Here is a 19,081-nt window from a genome sequence, read left to right as displayed (position 1 = left end):
CTTTGCTGCCCTGCAGGTAGAATAATAGTTTGATATAATCAGGCAGGAACCAAAGGGCTTGAGCATGCTCAATCAGTAATCAAAGAGAGGATTATTCATGCCACTCACACTCCAAGGATAATGATGACAGCCAATCAAATAAGACATAGTTCCATCAGGCTGACTAGAGGGGGAGACCCCACAAAGACTTGAGGGAGAGATAAGATGAGGATGAGTTGATGTAGTACACTCTTAAAAATAAAGGTGCAATAAGAACCAAATAAGGTTATTGAGAGCTATGTCATAGGGAAACCATTTTAGGGTCTCTGAAGAACCAACCATAAATGGGATGGTTCTTTAAGGAACCATAAGAAAATCGCAAACCAGAAATGTTTCGGCCGTTCAGGGCCGGATTTGAATAGCCCTGCTGTATGGTTTTAAGCCTTTCATGGTGACTCGTGCAAAATAAATGTACACATTTAATCGTTGCAACCATACTGCTCGCGAGCGTCTTTGTGGCCAGGCGCTAAAATAGAAATTGGTTTTATTTGTGACGCTCAACGCCGCTGCAAGTCCGGCCTCTCCCATCTCCTTATTGATTTTTAGGAGCATATACCCACGTGGGTGATTGAAAGATGAACTGAGGACCACACTCCGGTCAGTTTATTTTACTAGGCAAGTCAGTTAATAACAAATTCTTATTTACAATGACGGCTTAGGATCAGTGGGTTAACTGCCTTGTTCAAGGGCAGGACGACAGATTTAACCTTGTCAGCTCAGGGATTCGATCTAGCAACCTTTCGGTTACTGGCCCTAACCACTAGGCTACCTACTGCCCCAGCAAATTGGCCATTGTAGTAATGTTGTAAAGTTGGTTGCCAACCGCCATATAAAGTCCAAAGAAGAAAAAGAAGCCTGAAGGAAGGAGGAGAATTCTGTTTACCGTTTTATCTGTGGATTAATTGTCGGAGTAGAGGATCTTTTTTCAGGTAAAATAACAACCCAGGACAAATTAGCTAGCCAGCTAAATTGCTATACATTTTTCATGCTTTTTGACCTGAACCCAAATTAATATAATTGGTTCAACCTGTGTGTTTCAACCTGGTGTGGGTGAACAAACAACTTGCGTGTGTGGTTTGGTCAGCATGTTACTTGCATGTTTCCCAGGGTGCCTTTCGAGTCTATTTTAGAGTTACCAGTACCACCCATGACGTGTTTGCTAGTGACAGAGACATGGTGGTTGTGTTTATTCATTTTCAGTCCTGCAGCCTTCAGAAGTGAGATCCTAAGTGAATATGTTGTCATTAAAATTAAGACAATTAATAATGTGCAGTTCACAAACGATTCACGACTCTTTTTATTGACTTGAGAGTCATGTTTTTGTTTTCATGTGACTCATTAATTTAAGTCATTTTTGTTTGATCTGCTGGACGCAATGAATACAGCAGGATTAATACTCACTCTTCTGGCTCAGCAGCTCCAGACTAACATATATATATATATAAGGAAAGAAAAATGGATCATGCAGGCAGCATAGAGAATAAAAATATATGATCATGTACATTAATTGATCGCATGGTGCAAGAATTAATGCAATGAATTGATTATTTTATGTTATCAATGGAAAAAGCTTTGTAGAACCAAAACCTATAGCCTGACTCTGTTTAACAAGGTCGAACTCCATAACGAATCATTCGTTTTGCGGGGCTGCTGCAGTTCGCAAACGATATTGTGCTAATCTCCCTCTCGGCAGTCAAGCAATTGCATTCTAACAAAAATTGTTCACAATCTAGTCCGGCTGCGGCCGCAAATAGACCTTGTTTCAAAGGTATCAAGAACTAATCTTATTTGTATGCCTAGCAAACACAAAAGTGTATTGTTTGATGCACACTTTTATAAATAATTTGTTATTTTGACTGAACGAGTTGGAAAGATCCAAGTCAGTAAAAATAGTTGAACTTCCCATCACTGAAGACAGCACTATACATATTTAATAAAGCCTTCATTTAAGGGCCTAGTTTTACCTTAATACAGTGGCATAGTTTAACAGGCCACACCAGGCCTGCAAGTCACATTATGCTGGCTTGCAAAGTGATGTATAATTACTATTGGAATCCAGCCAGAGTGAGGATATTCAACATTTGGGATTTTTATTCACCTGCAACCTGCATTCAGAATGACTGTCAGATTGGGAAGACTAAGATATGAGACTAAACTTAAACATATAAACTGGAACAACCATTTCAGTAACGGGTGCGTTAAGTACAAGGAACAGATTGGAATAGTTTAGAAACCTGTATGTTATTTATATCTGAGTAGCGTAATATCTGAGTAGCGTAAGATTAATCAAGATCAACCTGCATGCTGGAAAATATGATAATGACGGGCGTGGTTTTAGTTCAACTTTGGTTATTAATGGCAACACTGGGATTCTAGTGTTAATTTAACTACTGAATCAATGCTAGAAATGTTTCACTGAAAAATCAACACTAGTTAACACTGGCCAATTTGCTGTGTGCTATGAAAGGGACACATTTGCAAGCTTCCACAAATTTCAAGAACCTTTTCGAATTCTGAAGAACCGTCGATGCCACGTCAAGAACCCCACACTTAACTCAAAGGTTATTTATCGGGCAAGAGTTCTCCAAGGAACCTTAATAAGAGTTGAGAAAGAGCCATTTTAAGAACCTTCATTTTTTTCAGTGTACGTGAACAAAAACACAGTGGTATAAACATGGCAAGGATGAGGGAAAATCAACACTGCAGTAAGAGCAAGACGAAAGACAACAAAACTGGACGAGAGCGACAAATACAACTGGTCATGTTAAAAAAAGTGTATAAAATGGAAGAGAGAGATTATCTAGGGGGAAACAGCAAGCGAGGGACCTGTGGGGTGTAGAGGACGGAGGGAGAGAAAGGAAGAGAGAGCAGACATGTTAGAGTTGATTGAGGGGCTGTGCAGTGTGGCGCTCAGTGAGTCAGTGTGAGAGCAGCGGTGGCCTTGGGGATCATGGGCTTCTCTGTGTCACACACATCCTACACCTCCGATTCACATACGCACAATGCGCACACACACACAGACACACACTCACACACACACACACGCACACATATATATAAACCCATACACACAGGCTCATTAGCAGGTGCAAATAGGCCAAGCACTAAGTAGCCAACAAGGCCCGGAGCCTGCAACCAGTTGTGAGACCTTATTTATAAACCTGGCACACACATATATATATATATATATATATATATATAGATAGATAGATAGATAGATAGATAGATAGATAGATAGATAGATAGATAGATAGATAGATAGATAGATAGATATATTTTCTACATTGCTATCTTCTGAATAGTTTGGCTGTCGGTGCCAACATGTCTTGCTGACTTTCCCTGATGTTTTATCACAACTTCACTCTGTCTCTCTCACAGACTCTCTTTCATAGCTCTCTTTCCTCCCGCTCTACCTTTCACTCCCCATCCCCTCTCTCTCTCGCTTCATCAGGCATACTGTATCCCTTGGAAATGATCTCCTCTCTTCTCTCTCTGTCCCTCAATAATTAACACCAAGGTTCTACGCTTGTCTGCTCTCAGCAAAACCCAGGAGGACATGAGAAAGAGAGCGAGGGATGTAGGGATGATGTACTTTTCACTCCGTCTCCAGGTACATGACCAGTAACCATCAAGGCATTACTGAAACTAGTGTTGTTGATAAAGTACATGTTCCATCAATAGAAACGTCAGTTCAAATGCTGATCTTTTCCCCTCTGAACAGAGAATACTCATACAATCTCCGTCAGTGAGTTTGCTTGCATAGATAGATGGGCAGAATGGAATGTGTATGGGCTTTTAGTACGACATCCAACTAGAAAGCCTGTACTGTCTGTAAATGTGACTTAATTACAAAACCTCTGAGGCACAACAAGAGTCTGAGTCACACATGGAAACAGAAATCTATACAATTGGCCACAGTAACGGCAGGAACTGAAACAGAGCTCGCTTTGAAACATATGGTCACAGTTACTGACAATGACCATCGCAAACATAGACACAAATAATACCACCGTACTGTGTTCAAAAAGCCTGCAGTGCCAAATCGCATAGGTACTGCATAGGTACTACTGGGAAGATATCACTCCTGAAAAAGAGCAGCATGCTCTTGAATGCCTCTTCAAGGAGTTGACTCACTATCTTACAGGCACACTGCAGAGCACCACCACCATGCCAGTGTTTACTATTCCCACCACTGGGTTCCAAAGACAAACTCCCAGCAGCAAAATAAATACAAATGCATCTGCCATTGCAACAGTATCTCTGCAGTAGCCAAACATGCCAGGATGTAAGGCAAGCCCAATAAACGTAGCTTTCCTTCACCAATTTACCAAATGAGAGCTTCGACATGACGAAGTGGAGAACATACTTTGTCTAGAGGAATTTCTCAATATTGGCAAAACTAAGTTGACAGGCTAAGATAAATATAAGCGAGAAGGTCAATGAGAGGCAGAAGCGAGGGAGGTGGTGGAGGAGGAGGAGAGTGATGGGTTTTGATGAGTAGGAATTAGCAGCGCAGATTTATCACTGGTATAAACGTGTACGCGACCAATAACATTTTATTTTATTGATTAGCACACAGCAAGGCACTTAACAGCCCCCCCCCACACACACACACACATACACACACACACACACAACACCCCAAAGAGTACTGAGTCAACACTCCACTATTAATTAATAGTTACACAGCGGTGCGTTGCACCCATAAATTACACTTACATGACACACAAAAGAAGTTGCTGCTGCACAGATGCATCACACATGCTCTGTCTCGCTCTCGTTCAAACCTACAAATACTGTGAACCCACACACATAAAACCCACAGGTACAAATAGAGCGGTTGTTGAAAGCTTGTCTACTCCCAAGATATGTGTTCATTCATTGCTAATGCACATTTATATAGCCAGGCACCTGGGTTTGCCATATCAGACACACCATCATCCTTGCACCTCAGGCAAAACCATCTGTAGAACCTACCAGTACGCATGCTAAAGGAACAGAATAAAATGAAGAGGGGAGAAAGCAGAGCGAGCCACACAGTAACTGTGACATACATAGAAGTACAGATACACTATGTATACAAAGGTATGTGGACACCCCTTCAAATTAGTGGATTCAGGTATTTCAGCCACACCCGTTGCTGACCAGGTGCATAAAATCGAGCACACAGTCATGCAATCGCCATAGACAAACATTGGCAGTAGAATGGCCTTACTAAAGAGCTTAGTGACTTTCAACATGGCACCGTCATAGGACGCCACCTTAGGATGCCATCATATTTCTACCCTGCTAGATCTGCCCCGGTCATCAGCCCTATTGCTGCTATTGTGAAGTGGAAACATCTAGGAGCAACAATGGTTGCAACACTCACTACCAAGTTCCAAATTTCCTCTGGAAGCAACGTCAGCACAAGAACTGTTCGTTGGGAGCTTCATGAAATGGGTTTCCAAGGCTGAGCAGCCACACACAAGCTTAAGATCACCATGCGCAATGCCAAGTGTCAGCTGGAGTGGTGTAAAGCTTGCCACCATCTGGCAGTCCGACGGACGAATTTGGGTTTTGGAGGATGGCAGGAGAACGCTACCTGCCCCAATGTATAGTGCCAACTGTAAAGTTTTGTGGAGAAGGTGGTTCGAGCTAGGCCCCTTAGTTCCAGTGAATGGAAATCTTAACTCTACAGCAATGACATTCTGGACAATTCTGTGCTTCCAACATTGTTGCAACAGTTTGGGGAAGGCCCTTTCCTTTTTCAGCATGACAATACCCCTGTGTACAAAGCGAGGTCCATACACTAATGCTCTTGTGGCTGAACGGAAGCAATCCTGTAGCAATGTTCCAGTATTTAGTTGAAAGCCTTCCCAGAAGAGTGGAGGCTGTTATTGCAGCAAAAGAGGGACCAAGTCGATATTAATACCCATCATTTTGGAATGAGATGTTCGACGAGCAGGTGTCCACATACTTTTGGTCATGTAGTGTAGCACATGCATCATTGCTTTAATTTACACTATTCATGCAGAGGTTGATACTCACTATCATCAGCCCTATTGGCTTTACAGCATGTCCTTTAGAAATGTCATTCAGATGTCCTAACTGTGGTCATTAAAGGTCCCTTGACAGGGAGGAAGGGTGTTACAGTAATCAAGACCCCCTGGTTTACTTCCCAATCTAGCCATCCACATTATTGCTGTACCTTTGCCAGCCAATCAGCGACTAGCTCAACAGCTGTGTATCTGATGCTCTGATTGGATTCCCAGCCTCTGTAACCCTCCACCCCCCTGGTGAACATTTCCTTTAACAAAACCCCAGATGAGATGTAGATTGGGGTACATGAAAGAGATGGAAATAAAATGGACTGACATCATCCTTTATCTAGTGTCGTCCTTTTGATGTCATTTTTTTGCATAGCCACCGTGGCCACTATGGACCCTTTGTATGGAAATACACAACATTATGTAACCTAGACACCAGAGAGAAGATTGGGAGATTATATACACAGATTCGTACAAACAAATAACATCCTGTGCAATAATACTATCATTATCATGTTCATTTTTATTTTACTTTGAAGTTCTCTAGTATAGTTCAAAAGCCCATTTGTACACAAACATGATCTAGTGTATAATAGGCTGAGGTAGACGGTGACCTACCGGCGCTTTGCAGAGATTCAAAACTACATGAGTCCAAAGACTAGGCTTAGGTTTGATGTGTTCTGAATCCTTATTAAAATGATTGGCGGGCTACAAGTATGTTGGTGTGTATGTGCAAGTGAGTTTTCTGTGTGTGTGTGTGTGTGTGTGTGTGTGTGTGTGTGTGTGTGTGTGTGTGTGTGTGTGTGGGTCTGTGTCTGTGTGACAGGAATCAAAATAGAGGGGGGAGGGGGGAAGTGTGATAGAGACAGGGAGGGAGTATCCAAGCACATACACAGTCAGACACACAGATGAAAAAAAATGGGGATGAGGTAGCTATGGCAACGCCGAGGCCTAAAGGATAGCCACTGAAACCAAGTTAATTATGGAGAGAATGGAGATGTATCTGTCTCTGGTGGCACCTCTCTTTTCCCCTTCACTCTGTCACAGCAATACTGACAAGTGGTAAAAAATGGTTTAAATGAATGAAAGGAGCGATGAAGACGGAGACAGAGGGCAAAAGTACAGACTGAGTAAGAGGGAGAGAGGAAGATGATGAAATAAGATGCTGCTATTACCTTGGACATGGAAGACCGTCTCACAGCATGGACTGAGGGTCTGAATGTACTCAACAGTGTGAGGATTTAGCATTTACATGTATTGTTACAGAAATGAATAAGAAAAGCATAGCTAAACCATGAAACTGTCTTTATTTACACTTAACTTTACGTAAGACAATTATATTGGAGGCTTGTTGTTTAGGCCCTTGTGTCAATTTCTCTCTCCCTCTCACTGTGTGTGTGTGTGTCTGTCTCTCTCGTTCTTTCTCTCCCTTTTTTACATGCCCATTGAGACTATTACCAAAATGTTCCTGTGATGTAATATTTATAAGTCCTAGCCTCCGTTCTTCCATCCATCTTTTCCTCCTCCCTCTGCAGCTGCTGCTACCGCTCTCAGCTTAATTGCTTGCATTGTCAAGTCCACTCTTTAAGTTCTGACATAACAGGAGGAAGAAAAAAAAATGGTGCCACAGCGAATCTTTTCTTTTCCTCTCTCTTTTCCTCCCCTATGCATTCCTGCTGCAGAGAGAAACAAGCAAACAGTGAGAGAAAGAATAGAGGGAGGAGAAGAGACAAATGCATTTATATAATCACTCAGGCAAACAGGCTGATGTCTCTGAACGTCTCCCCATTGGACGACATACTAGGCAGGCCTATGACATAGCTAACAGTAAGTGCTTGCAGCACATATACTTTTGATCATTCAAATGCTATGGGAAAATATGGCATAGGTTACTAGATGGACATCAAGTGAAGCATTGTCAATTAGGTGTACCACTCTGGGTTACAACAGCCAACACACTCAAACATATTTTCAAAGCTTTGTAATGGAGGAAAACTTATACAGTGTCCCATTGTGACTCTACTGTGCCATAAAGGGTTAAAACCATGTTAAAAACAAGTTCCTCATACTTTGTTTCAATTGTACGTAACAACCAGAGCATTCAATCCTACTAACTGTAATTATATGCATATTAAATCCCTTAAACTGTGTGTGTGTGTAATATTGAGTGTAATGGGTTTAATCTTGTCATGTGTTGTTTATCTCTTCTCATTCTGAATATTTCATCAGTAAATTGAATTATTGCATTTCAATGTTGCATAATAATGGTCAACGCTGTAATTATTCATGAATATATCTGATGACGTTCTATTACAGGAAGTTAGTCGTAGACTCCAGCAGTAACAGTATGCATGCAATATGCCCTAAGGACATTTTAGGAACGCTACGTATCTTATTTCCAGACTAATTGCATCAAAACTGGCCCTTCTCAAGTTGAAAGCAGGAACATGCAGTCACACAGTCTGGGCTGGATGGTCGTCAATAGATACTACTGCAACAAAGTCACAATGATGTTGGACCTAGCTACAGATTTTTACACCAGATAATGTGATTTAACTAAATATGTTTGGTATCATTACTAGGGAGTACTGACAGGTACCGTTTGGTGTAGCACAGAGAATTGTCGACCAACCTTATCTTGGTGATACTGTCTTTATCCTAGATTTGTGGAAACAGGAGTCTCATAAAATGTCTGTGTCCAGTTTTCCAATCGGATTACTTTTGATTTACAATAGGAAAAAGTGTAGTTCAATGGGATTCTGATAGAGGTGACACAAATTCTATAGGATTGCAAGAATCCTATAGGGTCTAATGGGATTACGTTTGATTCCCAATGGGAAATAAAGTAGTCCAATAGCATTCTGATAGCAGTGCGGATAAAAACATGGCCCACATCTACCGCTGGTAATGTATCAGGTATTGAAGCGTTCACTCAACTGCAAAAAAAATTCAATAAAATTGCTGTGTGAGCATGCTGCCACCTGTGGGGTTCACAACATACACTTTACTGGAAAGCTCAGCCCACCTGGTGAGCCAAACAGAGTCTTCGGTGTTCTGAGGTCCAACCCAATCAGGGGACTGCAAGATATGTCCAACCTCTCTATTAACCTCGAAAACACCCTTTTCAAGCTCTGACTGACCGCCATGGTGGTGAATCTATCATCCACATTCATCATCCACAAGGGACCTGTCCTGTTCCAATGCTCTCAAACTGCACCCTTCCTTTTTTCCCTTCCTCTCTAGATATGTGAAAGCTAGTTTACAATGTGAAGCTTGTGTTTTATCATCAAAGAAAAATAAGGCATTGTTGTGGTTAGAATTAGAAGATATTATGGTGTGCATGTTTTCAGCTTTTTGTTTTTGATTTTTTTTGTCATTTCCTTCTGAAAATAGCAGACGCAAACTTTACTCAAGTACAAACGAGTGTGGGCCAGAGGTTGGTGCTACCTTGCGCTTTATTCATCTGCGTCTATGTGAAAAACAACTAGAGACATGGATATGATTCACAACATTGTGCATGTCTTTTCGTGTGTGTGTGTACGATAGAGAGAGGTCACATCTGTTTTCAGGCACAGAACATGGGCTTTGTCAACAGCACTCTTCACTCTCCCTCGAAGGCATGCTGAGAAGTCACCTCTCTCGGTTGAGTTCCCTCTCTCCTCGCGACAGCAGAGCCGCTTTTGCTTTCCTTCAGCACCACTTTCCATCCTATTCTCCCTCTCTCCCCTACATCCCCGAAACGCTTACCAGCGAGCGTCAGCGCAGAGAGATGACGAGCAATTTGGGGAAATAAATCACGTTTCAGTGCAATTTATTCCTTCGAAAAATAGAGGATGATGAGAACATAGAAGAAAACAACATAGGCAGTAAAGAAGGAAAAGGAGGAAACACAAATTATTATAACACAACGCACAAGTTCGTCAGCGGTCCAGCTGTCGGCATATTTCATTTATTTCGGGTTAATTGCACGTTTACTGTAGACTAGCTATGTCGCAGCGGGAGGATATTGAAAAAGGCAGAGGGGGGTAGGCTGCTGAGAGAGAGGGAGATAGCCTTGGCAGCACATTATTATAATGATGCTGAGTGAGTGACTGATCCACGCATTCAAATTGCGCTGGCGACTTTAATTTGGAACTACAATTCAGCAAGGGCAATATTTTATTTTCGTCTGCTTCTGGAAGGCATCGGGAGGAACCTGCAAATTTCCCGAACAATGCTCCAAGTGGCGCCTTTTATCAGGCTCGGAAGAAAGAAAGCGGAGCAAAGGACGACTGCTATAGAGGTAAGGTGAATGTTGATCGTTTTGCCAGGGGAGGATTGTCAGTAGCCTAGCTTGGTACTTCATTATGGATTAGTTTGGGTGAGGCTTGCGTGCAGATAGTCTAACAAGTCAAAACTACAGTGTTGTCTAAAGTAGGCCTACTAAACGCACAAAACTTGTTTGGAAGGTAAACATCCACCAAAAAATCATGTGGAAGGTAAAACAATCGATAAGGTTGTAAATGTGGTTAGCTTCTCGGTTTTGCATCCCCCCAAAATCAAGCGATTCTTTCATATGAATAGCATACTAAAGGTATATAGCCTACCAGAGGACCAATTGATGGATGCACTTTCAATAGCAAATTAATGCACAGTTGAATTACCTATAAAACGTTGGAGTTAGGCTACATTTCGTGCATTTAGCCTATTGAGGTGCTGATGGCAGAGCTAACAGGTTGGGAGAGTGGTTACTTCCCGTGTAGGTTACCTGTGCGTGACAAATTCTGCTTGTGTGTTTGTGTTTGCGTGCTTGTGCCAGTGTGCGTGTCGCTATAAATGCAGAACATTAGCAGATAAGACAGCCAACCAGGGTGCTATAGCCTATGGATAAAATGGATTTGGTTGTGGCACTAATTTTCAGTGATACTGCTGTATTCTCTTTTTCTGGCATTCTCCCCTCTATGACAGGTGTGATATCAGGCCCTTTGGGTAGGCTATACTAGGGTGCCAGTAAAGGTTGAAAGGCTCAATGAAGTGGGTCTGCCCACATAGTACATTTAGAATATCCCACTTACACATGTTCTGGCCAGCAAAAACCCAAATATACCTATAACATTTACCTGACTAAACCAACTAACTAAAATATCAATGTATAAATTATGACAAATACCAATAAGCTCTTGGCAGCTAGGCCTATCCCATGGATTCCCTAGGCTCACTTGTGGTTTAAAGATTACCGTCTCTATATATTTCAGCCTCACACAATATCTCATCTGCTCAGTCAGTCCCACCCCTTAATCAGACATTTGTGCTATTTCCTCGACTTGGCAAATCACATCGGGAGATTGACTGACACTGACTCCACCGGTTTAGCTTTAGAAAACAGGGATACAGCCCAACGAGGAACTCATTCTTTGTGAGATTGCTTTTCCTTGACATTTTTACGTCGCATGTGGCGCGAGCTTAGGCGCTTCTTAGGTTTTCCATCACAACAGAGCAGCTCTAAATGCCTGTAGATGTATTAGAGTTGCAGTGTAATGATTTATCTATCCTTTTAGAGGCTGAGTTCCCCCCTGAGCCCCCTCTCTCTACTGGACCCATCAGCCTACCCTCTCCATTTCGCTCTTTCTAATTTGCTCTACCTCCTTTCGTCTCTCCTCTCTCTCTTTACCTCTTGTCTTTTTCTCTGTCGATGGGTACATGCATCATTTATGGCTGTTGGAGGATGGTCTTAAAGTCAGAGAAAAATTCCCCAGGTATTGACAATGACTTAAGACAGAAGTATAGCGCCTCATCCATTGAGGGGCAGAACAGCAGGTACCATTATGAGTGATCAATCACACTCTTTTCTTCCTTCCTTACCTAAATGGAGTATACAAGGATCTGGTTGGAGGCACGCAGGAACGAATGAATCATTTGGGAATGGGTCTTGATTTCTTCATGCAAATATATACCTTGCTGTACTCTCTGACTCAGAATATGCACGGAACAAAAATATAAACGCAACTGTGTTGGTCCCATGTATCATGAGCTGAGATAAAAGATCCAAGACATACGCACAAAAAGCTTATTTCTCTCAAATGTTCACCTTGTGCCACTGTAAAATGTGCAGTTTAGTCACACAACACAACGCCACAGATGTCTCAAGTTTTGAGGGAGCGTGCAATTAGCATGCTGACTGCAGGAATGTCATTCAGAGCGGTTGCCAGAGAATTGAATGTTCATTTATCTACTATAAGCCACCTCCAACATCGTTTGAGAGAATTTGGCAGTATGTCCAACCAGCCTCACAACTGCAGACCACGTGTAACTATGCCAGCCCAGGACCTCCACATCCGTTTTTTTCACTTGCGGGATGATCTGAGACCAGGTGATGAAACTTTGGGTTTGCACAACCAAAGAATTTCGGCACAAACTGTCAGAAACCGTGCTCTTCACGGATTAATCCCAGTTTCAACTGTACCTGGGAGATGGCAAACAGCACGTGAGCTAGCGGTTTGCTGATGTCAGCGTTGTGAACAGAGTGCATCATGGTGGCGGTGGGGTTATGATATGGGCAGGCATAAGCTATGGACCACGAACACAATTTCATTTTATCAATGGCCTATTTTGAATGCACATAGATACTGTGACAAGATCCTGAGGCCCATTGTCGTGTCATTCATCTGCCGCCATCACCTCATGTTTCAGCGTGATAATTCATGGCCCCATGTCGCAAGGATCTGTATACGATTCCTGGAATCTGAAAATGTCCCACTTCTTCCATGGCCTCCATACTCACCAGACATGTCACCCATTAAGCATATTTGGGATGCTCTGGATCGACATGTACGACAGCATGTTCCAGTTCCCACCAATATCCAGCAACTTTGCACAGCCATTGAAGAGGAGTGGGACAACATTCCACAGGTCACAATCAACAACCTGATCAACTCTATGTGAAGGAGATGTGTCGTGCTGCATGAGGGAAATGGTGTTCACACCAGATACTGGCTGATTTTCTGATCCACGCCCCTACCTTATTTTAAAAGGTATCTGTGACCAACAGATGCATATCTGTATTCCCAGTCATGTGAAATCCATAGATTAGGGCCTAATAAATGTTTTTCAATTTGACTGATTTCCTTATGAACTGTAATTTTGATATTGCTGCATGTTGTGTTTTATATTTTTTGTTCAGTGTAAATTCCTCCCATTTTTAACTGGGTTATTATGGCAGAGTTTTCCTGGTGTCATTTGAGGCAAAACCTTTTTTTTAAGAATCCTGGGCTTTTCTATTTATACAGAGAACGAAGCCAAATGTATTCTTGGGCAGTTTATCCTTATTACTCAGTGAAGTCATTTGAATATGGCATGGGCACATTAACTGAGAGAGGTTTAACACGTACTTCCTCTGCAAACACAGTGATGAAAATGTGTGCATAATGATAGTATATTGTTATTATCTTTACTGAGGGCCTCTGCAAACATGAACGTACAGTATAATCAGCATATGCATTTACCAGCCACCCTAATTACATTACTACTCAATGTTCAGTATTGTTGTCATTAGCATATGCATTTACCAGTACTATGATATGCTAATTACATTACTACTCAATGTTCAGTATTGTTGTCATTAGCATATGCATTTACCAGTACTATGATATGCTAATTACATTACTACTCAGTGTGGTGGTTAGAGCGATAGGCCAGTAACCGCAAGGTTGCTGGATCGAATCCCCGAGCTGACAAGGTCAAAATCTGTTGTTCTGCCACTGAGCAAGGCAGTTAACCCACTGTTCCCCGGGCGCTGAAGACGTGGATGTTGATTAAGGCAGCGCCCCCCACACCTCTCTGAATCAGAGGGGTTGGGTTAAATGCGGAAGACACATTTCAGTTGAAGGCATTCATTTGTACAACTGACTAGGTACCCCCTTTTCCCTTTCCTTTTCAGTATGGTTAGCATTAGCAATAGGCAGTTGCAACTTTCTGTCAAACCATTCTTTGCCCCCCTTCCCAACCGAAGCATCCGGTTGGCGTTTCCGCTCTCTACCAAGTACTGTATGGTGATGAGATGAAGCACAGTGGCTGGCAGTGGGAGAAGATGGTGAGAGATGGATTTTGGCTGACATTCTGCACATTTTTTTTCATCGATGAAAGATTTGATCTCAATACAGTTTTCTGTTTCCAAAACTAGAATCTGTAACAAATAGGGTGGACTGCGTTTTGTAGACATTAGCCTTTGCCAAAGTTTTTTAAAAGTGCATTGTTTAAGAGTGCAAGGGTGAATTTAGTTATTGCACACGTGCACTTCACAGAGTAGTTGTTCCCTAACGGAAATATTCAAATGAATGCTAGAATGCACCAATAGGATCTCACTAGTTTGTGCTTGGCTCTGCCCACTCTGATTAATTTACTTCCATTGGAAAGGACAGGCTCTAGTGTATCTGCCTCTGAGCAGCCATGTTGCCTATGTCATCAGGAAGGGGAAAAATAAGAGGCAAGAGAGAACGAGAGCCTTAGGGTTTGTGTCCTCACATTGACACCCCTCCCTCGATCCCTCTCTTCTCCTCCATCCTCTTCTCTCACTCAGTGACAGCTGGCAGCCAGTAGGGCACAGTGGACATGCCAGCACAAGTGCAGACATTTGCCAACTCACAGAGACATACATATAGAACATGACTAATTCACACACAGCTCTCTCTCTTTCACTCACTCTCCCTTTTTCTCACACACTCAATGGAGCGTACATATTCATATTACGTAAAGCCCACAGTCAATACGCTGCACCATATTGAGAAACTGGATTACAGTAACAGGATTCAGTGTACTCTAATTGTTGATAAAAATGCAGTCAGTGTATTAAGACCACAATAGCTGAGCTGAGCATCTCCTTCCTCCTAAAGCCCTGACAGAGTGTACATCGCTCTCCTGGTCTAGTCCTTTAGAGCATTGACCCCATTTAATTCAACAATTTACACAAGGAACACGTGCTCCGATCACTTTAGCATGCTACAGGCCATTCTGCACATCATGTAGTGTCTCGGGTCCTTGAAGTCCAACAGCACAGTTCTTTTTAGGTTATTCCACAGCCGTCCTGGTTAATTAGTCCAGGAAAGTCCGACTTTTGAAGAATGCACAATAACTTTTGATTAAGTGTAGGATTAAAAAAAGAACCTGCTGTTGGTTGTTTATTTTTAATTGGTGTGTCACACTTACAGTCACACTTCTTCAAACCTCTGCACTGGTTTTAAGAAGACTTTCGGGGAAATAGTGTTCCCAATGAAAATGAGTGGAGTTTTGTTTTCGGTGGATGACAATTACCAAACCATCATTGCTGCTGCGGAGGTGAGAATATATTTCCATAATTAGCCTAAATACATATCAGTGGTGCATGTTGGCCTGAAATGGTAATTCAGCACTTAAGGCATTTTGACTCTGAAACCCTCAAGTGTTTTGAGACTTGCATACAAATCAGAAGAAATACTGTATAATTGGCATACTATTTTAGATGCTCCCGAGTGAAAACAAAAAGTAAGAAGGCATTTCTTGATATAACACAGCAACAAACAGAACCAGTCAAAAGTTTGGACACACCTACTATTTCAAGGGTTTTTCTTTATTTTTACTATTTTCTACATTGTAGAATAATAGGGAAGACATCAAAACTATGATATAACACATATAGAATCATGTAGTAACAAAAAAGGTATTAAATAAATCAAAAGATATTTAGATTTTAGATTCTTCAAAGTAGCCACCCTTTGCCTTGATGACCGCTTTGTACACTCTTGGCATTCTCTCAACCAGCTTAATCTGGAATGCTTTTCCAACAGTCTTGAAGGAGTTCCCACATATGCTGAGCACTTGTTGGCTGCTTTGTTGGCTGCGCTTCAACTCATCCAAAACCATCTTATTTGGGTTGAGGTCGGGTGATTGTGGATGCCAGGTCATCTGATGCAGCACTCCATCACTCTACTTCTTGGTCAAATAGCCCTTACACAGCATGGAGGTGTGTTTTGGGTCATTGTCCTGTTGAAAAACAAATGATAGTCCCACTAAGCGCAAACCAGATGGGATGGCATATCGCTGCTGAATGCTGTGGTAGCCATGTTGGTTAAGTGTGCCTTGAATTTTAAATAAATCACTGACAGTGTCACCAGCAAAGCACCCCACACCATCACACCTTCTCCTCCATGCTTCACGGTGGGAACCACACATGCGGAGATCATCCGTTCACATACTCTGTGTCTCACAAAGACACAGCGGTTGGAACCAAAAATCTCAAATTTGGACTCATCAGACCAAAGGACAGATTTCCACCGGTCTAATGTCCATTGCTCGTGTTTCTTGGCCCAAGAAAGTCTCTTGTTCTTATTGGTGTCCTTTTGTAGTGGTTTCTTTGCAACAATTCGACCATAAAGGCCTGATTCACGCAATCTCCTCTGAATAGTTGATGTTGGTATGTGTCTGTTACTTGAACTCTGTGAAGCATTTATTTGGGCTGCAATTTCTTAGGCTGGTAACTCTAATGAACTTATCCTCTGCGGCAGAGGTAACTCTGGGTCTACCTTTCCTCTGGTGGTCCTCATGATAGACAGTGTCATCATAGCGCTTGATGTTTTATGCGACTGCATTTCTTGACATTTTCCGGATTGACTGACCTTCATGTCTTAAAGTAATGATGGTCTGGCGTTTCTCTTTGATTAGTTGAGCTGTTCTTGCCATAATATGTCACAATGCAACTGATTGGCTCAAACGCATTAAGAAGGAAAGAAATTCCACAAATTAACTTTTGACAAGGCACACCTGTTAATTGAAATGCATTCCAGGTGACTACCTCATGAAGCTGGTTGAGAGAATGCCAAGAGTGTGCAAAGCTGTCTTCAATGCAAAGGGTGGCTACTTTGAAGAATCTCAAATATATATATATTTTATTTGTTTAACACTTTTTTGGTTACTACATGATTCTATATGTGTCATTTCATAGTTTTGATGTCTTCACTATTATTCTACGGTGTAGAAAATAGTACAAATCAAGAAAACCTTTGAATGAGTAGGTGTGTCCAAACTTTCGACTGGTACTGTAATACATTCAGAACCAGACCTTTACTAAAAAACCCACACAAAAACCAAGAAGAGAAGCACAATGAGATATTTTATTAAAGATTAGAAATTACACTGAGCAAAAATATAAACACAACATCCAACAATTTCTAATATGTTACTGAGTTACAGTTCATATAAGGAAATCAGTCAATTGAAATACATTCATTAGGTTCTAATCTATGGATTTCACATGACTGGGGCGTGGATCAGAAAACCGGTCAGTATCTGGCATGACCACCATTTGCCTCATGCATTGCGACATATCTCCTTCGCATAGAGTTTATCAGGCTGTTGATTGTCGCCTGTGGAATGGTTTCCCAATACTCTTCAATGGCTGTGAGAAGTTTCTGGATATTGGTGGGAACTGGAACACGCTGTCGTACATGTTGATCCAGAGCATCCTAAACATGCTCAATGGGTGACATGTCTGGTGAGTATGCAGGCCATGGAAGAACTGGGAAATGTTCAGCTTCCAGCAATTGTCTACAGATCCTTGCAACATGGGGCCGTGCATTATCATGCTGAAACATGAAGTGGTGGCGACGGATGAATGGCGCGATGATGGGCCTCAGGATCTCGTCACGGTATTTCTGTGCATTCAAATTGCCATAGATTAAAATGTCATTGTGTTAGTTGTCCATAATTTATGCCTGCCCATACCCTTACCCCACCGCCAACATGGGGCACTCTGTTCACAACATTGACATCAGCAAACTGCTAGCCCACATGACCCCATATGCCCAGTACAGTTGAAACCGGGATTCATCCGTGAAAAGCACACTTCTCCAGCGACCATAGAAGGTGAGAATTTGCCCACTGAAGTCAGTTATGACACCAAACCACAGTCAGGTCAAGACCCTGGTGAGGACGATGAGCACGCAGATGAGCTTCCCTGAGATGGTTTCTGACAGTTTGTGCAGAAATTCTTTGGTTGTGCAGAAATTATTTGGTTGTGCAAACCCACAGTTTCATCAGCTGTCCAGGTGGCTGGTCTCAGATTTATTTTACCTTTATTTAACTAGGCAAGTCAGTTAAGAACAAATTCTTATTTTCAATGATGGCCTAGGAACAGTGGGTTAACTGCCTTGTTCAGGGGCAGAACAACAGATTTGTACCTTGTCAGCTCGGGGATTCAAACTTGCAACCTTTCGGTTACTAGTCCAACACTCTAACCACCAGGCTACGCTGCCGCCCCAGGTGAAGAAGCCAGATGTGGAAGTGCTGGGCTGGCGTGGTTACACGCGGTCCGCGGTTGTGAGGCCGGTTGGACGCACTGCCAAATTCTTTGAAGGCGGCTTATGGTAGAGAAATTAACATTACATTTTTTGGCAACAGCTCTGGTGGACATTCCTACAGTCAGCATGCCAATGTTGTTGTGTGACAAAACTGCACATTTTAGAGTGGCCTTTTATTATCCCCAGCACAATCTGCACCTGTGTAATGATCATGCTGTTTAATCAGCTTCTTGATATGCCACACCTGTCAGGTGGATGGATTATCTTGGCAAAGGAGAAATGCTCACTAACAGGGATGTAAACAAATTTGTGCTCAAACATTTTAAGAAAAAGCTTTTTATGTGTATGGAAAATGTCTGTGATCTTTTATTTCAGATCATAAAATATGGTTACATTTCTTTGATCAAACCTGCAGACAACTCTGTAAAGGTATCGTTAAGGAAAGGTCTCCACAGACTCTTTCTGGTTCTGATAATGATATTTCATCAACACTTCATGGCAAAGTTTTCATATCAAAATTCTGACAGACTGTTGATTTCAAATTCCCAGAGATAGGTTTGAGCCCTCTTCCCCAAATGGGACATGACATTTGGGTTGGTTTGATGTTTGTGAGGGGGCTGAAGGTTTAAAAAATCGTTGATCTGATCACTCTGGGCTTTCTGGAGGGCTGGGTTACAGACCTCTCCACCAGATTATGAAAGTACAGAT

General features: G+C 42.0%; 1 protein-coding gene across 2 annotated transcripts in view; it reads left to right on the top strand.

Annotated features, from left to right (window-relative positions):
• The first annotated feature begins 9,355 nt into the window (after nucleotides 1-9,355).
• flrt1a (fibronectin leucine rich transmembrane protein 1a) overlaps nucleotides 9,356-19,081 on the top strand; it is a 34,059-nt gene continuing 24,333 nt past the window's right edge. For both annotated transcript variants that reach the window (XM_014196399.2, XM_014196397.2), the window contains exon 1: nucleotides 9,356-10,350. The gene's annotated coding sequence lies outside the window, so the exon portion shown is untranslated. The remainder of the gene's footprint in view (nucleotides 10,351-19,081) is intronic.

Source organism: Salmo salar, chromosome ssa04 (assembly GCF_905237065.1).
Source record: "Salmo salar chromosome ssa04, Ssal_v3.1, whole genome shotgun sequence".
Classification (NCBI taxonomy): Eukaryota; Metazoa; Chordata; class Actinopteri; order Salmoniformes; family Salmonidae; genus Salmo; species Salmo salar.
This window is presented reverse-complemented; position numbering and strand designations above follow the sequence as displayed.